Source organism: Eleutherodactylus coqui, chromosome 2 (assembly GCF_035609145.1).
Source record: "Eleutherodactylus coqui strain aEleCoq1 chromosome 2, aEleCoq1.hap1, whole genome shotgun sequence".
Classification (NCBI taxonomy): Eukaryota; Metazoa; Chordata; class Amphibia; order Anura; family Eleutherodactylidae; genus Eleutherodactylus; species Eleutherodactylus coqui.
Genome location: NC_089838.1, coordinates 339754183 through 339759369, shown reverse-complemented (window position 1 = coordinate 339759369; position 5187 = coordinate 339754183).

Here is a 5187-nt window from a genome sequence, read left to right as displayed (position 1 = left end):
GCAGACACCTTGACAGAATGAATAGTGTGTGGCACATAGGTTCCCCATTGCTATGCCCACATGTGCAGCTCCTGATGGCGGTGGCACAGGATTATATTTCTCATTGCTTCTGTACAGCATTGTGGGCTATCGCCCCGCCCCTTTTAAAGAGGGTCGCTGCCTAGCCGTGCCAACCCTCTGCAGTGTGTGCCTGCAGTTCCTCCTCATGGCAGACGCACTTATAAATAGACATGAGGGTGGTGTGGCATGAGGGCAGCTGAACGCTGCGCAGGGACACTTTGGTGTCCGCTGTGGACACTGGGTCGTGTGTGTGTGTGTGTGTGTGGGGGGGGGGTTGGGCAGCATGTAACCCAGGAGAAGTGGCAGCGGAGTGTCATGCAGGCAGTGATTGTGCTTTGTTGGAGGTAGTGTGGTGCTTAGCTAAGGTATGCATTGCTAATGAGGGCTTTTCAGAAGTAAAAATTGTTGGGAGGGGGGGGCACTCTTGCCGCTATTGTGGCTTAATATTGGGACCTGGGAACTTGAGATGCAGCCCAACATGTAGCCCCTCGCCTGCCCTATCCGTTGCTGTGTCGTTCCCATCACTTTCTTGAATTGCCCAGATTTTCACAAATGGAAACCTTAGCGAGCATCGGCGAAATACAAAAATGCTCGGGTCGCCCATTGACTTCAATGGGGTTCGTTACTCGAAACGAACCCTCGAGCATCGCGAAAATTTCATCCCGAGTAACGAGCACCCGAGCATTTTGGTGCTCGCTCATCTCTACACGTGATCTAAAGATGGCCCCGACCAGCAGCGCCCGTGGGTTAAATGCGACTACAGATAATTTGCATAAATATATGTTTGTTATATGTTTACTTTATGTTTGAAGAGGGCGGTTAAGACAGCTGAAACGCGTAGCAACCAAATAGTAAAATATAATTATATTCTTCGGACCATTGTGTCCTCGATGTTCCTAGAGCCCACGAGCGCGGGGGTATTTTTTTGCGTTCACAAGGTTTATATGTAAAACAGCCCTTACAAGGCTGTCACCCCACCGATCGCTCTCCGGAGACCGGATTTGGGACCTCAAGAACTGCTACAGGCCAACGTGGATAAAAAGTGCCGGTGGACCTTCCAGGCAGAGGGTCTTGCCGTGCACCAGGTGAGTACTACATGTATTCACATAAACTCTGAAATTGTCACGGTTGAGTAGGCGCTGATTCTGTTTTTTTATATTCTGTATGTGTTTTTTTTCCCCCAGATGTAGTACTTTGCATTCCTCATTTGTGTCATCAGCAAACTTGATCAGTTTTCCTTCAATTCCCTCCTCCAGAGTATTCATAAAAAATGTTGAACACTGGGCCCAGAACAGAGCATTGTTGTACCCCACTTGACACATTATTTCATTTGGATGTGCAGCCATTTATGACTACTCTCTGAGTATAATCACTGAGACTGTTGTGAATCCAACTAACAGTTTCCTTATTGAAACCATATTTGATCATTTTTTCAATAAGGATGGTATGTGATAATTGATCAAATGATGTACTAAAGTCAAGATATTCTATATCTACTGCATTTCTCTGATCTATCTAGTAGGTGATTCTGTCACAGAAGGAAATTAAATCACTTTGGCATGACTTGTTTCTTACAAACCTATGCTGGCTCTGGTTAATTACTCAATTCTCATCCAAGTACTTGTGTACATGCTGTTTAATAATTTGTTCAAAGATCTTTCCTGCTGTAGAAGTCGGGCTCACAGGCCTGTAGTTTCCTGGATCCACCTTCTCCCCTTTTTTTGAAGGCAGGGAGAACATTTGCCCTTCTTCAATCTTCTGGGACTTCTCCTGTTCTCCAATAATTTTTAAAGATTCCGGTAAGTGGTTCAGCAATTACCTTTAATGCTTCCATTATCCTAAGATGTAATTCATCTGGACCTGGAGACTTGAATTCATTTAAGTTAGCTAAGCATTACCTCACAATCACATTGATATAGATAGCCTGCATTCTTTTATTTCCCCAATAGCACAGTGAAGATCAGTGGATGTTATATTTACTTTCTGAGAATAAACAGAAACAAAATAGCAATTTAAAACGTCTGCCTTCTCAACATCATATTTATCCAGTTCACCATTTTCATCATGTAGACAACCTATAGCATCTTTGACTTTTCTTTTGCTTTTGACATACACCCCAAATCCTTTTTTATTGCCTTTGAACTTTCTTGGAACCCTCAATTTATTAATAGCTTTAGATTTTCTGACACTAGCTCTACAATTTCTGCAGACTGCATTAAATATTTTTCTTCCTTTTTAGCCTGCATTTAAGTTCTGTGTTCATCCATCCCGGTCTCTTTAAATGTTTCCCATTCTTTCTTCTTTTAGGGATTGTTAATGATTTTGCTTTGAGAATCTCATTTTGCAATATTTCCCAACCTTCTTGGACATTTCTGTCCTTAAGAACATCCCGCTATTGGATCCTTCCTACGGTCATTCTGAGTACATTAAAAGCTGCCTTTCTGAAATCCAACCTTGATGTTTAAGTCTTCTTAGGTCTTCACACCCTTGTTATCCACAATTTAATCATAGCATGATCAATGCCTCCTAAGGTGCCAGCTACCCTTACTTCCTCAACTATTTATTCCCTGTTAGTAAGAATTAGGACCAAGATAGCAGATCCCTTTGTTTTATCTTCTACCTTTTGGAAGATAAAGTTGTCAGCAAGAGCGGATAAGAATTTGTTGGATCCATTACTTTTGCCCGAGAGAGATTCATACCATGCATGTTGGGTTGCATGGTATGAAGTAAGCTTCTAAGCTTACTTCATACCATGCAACCCAACATGCATGGTGATCATCGGGAATTGGTTAACCAAAATCAAGTGTGTATACTGTATGTTTCTCTTTGCATTATATCTCAGTTGTATACAAAGTTCTGAGGCAGCGCCCAAAAGGAGATGAAAAGGGAAAATACAATGGCAGGACTGTTAAAGCAGGTGAGAAGGATTCACCCGATATAACGACCAGATAAGGATATGAATGTCCGTAAATAAGTGATCCAGAGAGTCCTTAGATCATGAGGAAGATCCCCTGATCATATTGATATCCCATGCAATGCGGGATAGCGTCCTGAGTGTACTCCAATCATAGAGTATGACAGAGAAAAGAATGACAATGGGTAACAGAAAAAAAACCCAGCACTCCAGCGATGTTCTATAAGAATGTAGTGGTAAAGCAAACAAAATACTTCACGGGGGTGCCTAGGCCCAGACACCCCTAATCCCAGTAGGCGTATAAAACGTAGTCAGCAACAGGAATACGTTATACAAGTTTATTTCGTACAACGCGTTTCGGCCTTCCCAAGCAAGTTTTTCAAGTACAACAAAACCATAAAAACAAGGAGATATATATGCTAGCCATTATTTACCTTTAACCCCATAGCCGCTATCAGCCATAGCCACTTCCGGCGTATAGAAATGACATGGTCATCGGAATAAGATCTGGTTAGAGAGATGGGACGCTATTTGCGTTCCACCTCTATAGACAAAGTCCCTATAGACTTATGCTTAGCGGTGCAAAGCTCTTACGGGTGCCGATGTATCCCGTTTGGGCACATGACAAGTACATGATGACGTGGCATCACGTGGTCTCAGCTTTGGTACGTCAGGTCACATGACTCCACGTGGCGTCGGCGCGATGAGGTGGAATCACGTGACCTCGGCACGTGACTCGACAGTCATATCAATACTAGTTCTCAAGGTTTGTCATGGTGATCCTGTGAGTAATTGGCCCTATTACACAGGTTTACCATTTAGAGTACCGACATGCATAATTACAAATACATTTGAAAACTGATAAAAAAGAGGGTATTGCATATTGCAGCTCCAATCACCGTTTATTATCAAGGGAATAAAAGGATTTTGTTACCACATATTTTTATAAAATAATTGATATTGATATAATTATATAAGGGGGGGGGGGGGTCTTTGATACCTATATTGTGGTGGACCTTCACCCTGTATAGTTTATAAAATAGATTAAAGATAAATATAAATATATATGGGAATTGAATTATAATTTTATAATTGATTTAATAATGTATTATCATATTTACAATTCATGGTCAAATACAAATTGTTATATGCATATTTACAATTATATCTTCTCAAGGATCTTGTTGAGACCATGTGGATTCAGTGTATTAAAATGGAAGATGTAAAGCATTTCTTTAGCCTTTAACCTAGAAAATTCGCCACTGGGAATTTGCTCTACTGGAGTCATTTTAATGAATGAGAATTCAGAGTTATGATGTGTAAAAAAATTATTGAGTTATTTTTTTCTTGTAATTAGATCTATGTTGTTGATGCGGTTACATAAGGAATTCATAGTGCGTCCAATGTAGCGCATAATACTTGGGCATTTGGTTGAATAGATCACATTAGCAGATTCACAGTTAAGATATTATTTGATCTGGAATGGTGGGACATCTTGTCTTGTGTCTATGAGTTTCCTTTTGTGGCAGATGTTAATACAGCATTTACAGCCTATTTTACCACATTTATAGGTTCCCAACATAGGGAAAGTAGAGACACAATTATTTATTTTAGATTTTAACTTAAATTGGTGGGGACGAGAAGGGGCCAGAATGTTGCCCAACGTTTTGCTCCTCCTAAAGATCATGTTTGGGTTGGAGGAAAGTTCTTGCACTGGGGTAGAGGTGGGGGTGGATGGTAGTACGGAAGAGCAGGGGGAGCAGGCAAGAAGCTGGGTGACAGAAAGAAGGAGGGGTAGAGGGAAAAGAACAAGGGAGGCTAGTCCTGAACTGGCACAAGCCAACAAGTTTGCAAAGTTGGCAAATGAGGGGGATGCCATTACAGAGCCAGCACTGCTGCAACACGACACGCCCTCTGAACGCCAGGGAGATGACTGCTCCAGTGAGACGGGGACGGGGAGCGCAGGGCAGGCTAGACAGGTCCTAGTGGTGGGGGACTCAATTATAAGGGGGACAGATGGGGCAATCTGCCATAAAGACCGGGATCGTCGAACGGTGTGTTGTCTTTCTGGCGCTTGAGTTCGACACATCGCGGATCGGATTGACAGATTACTGTGAGGGGCCGGTGAGGATCCAGCGGTCATGGTGCATGTTGGCACTAATGAACAAATTAGAGGTCGATGGAGGGCCCTCAAAAATGATTTTAGGGACTTA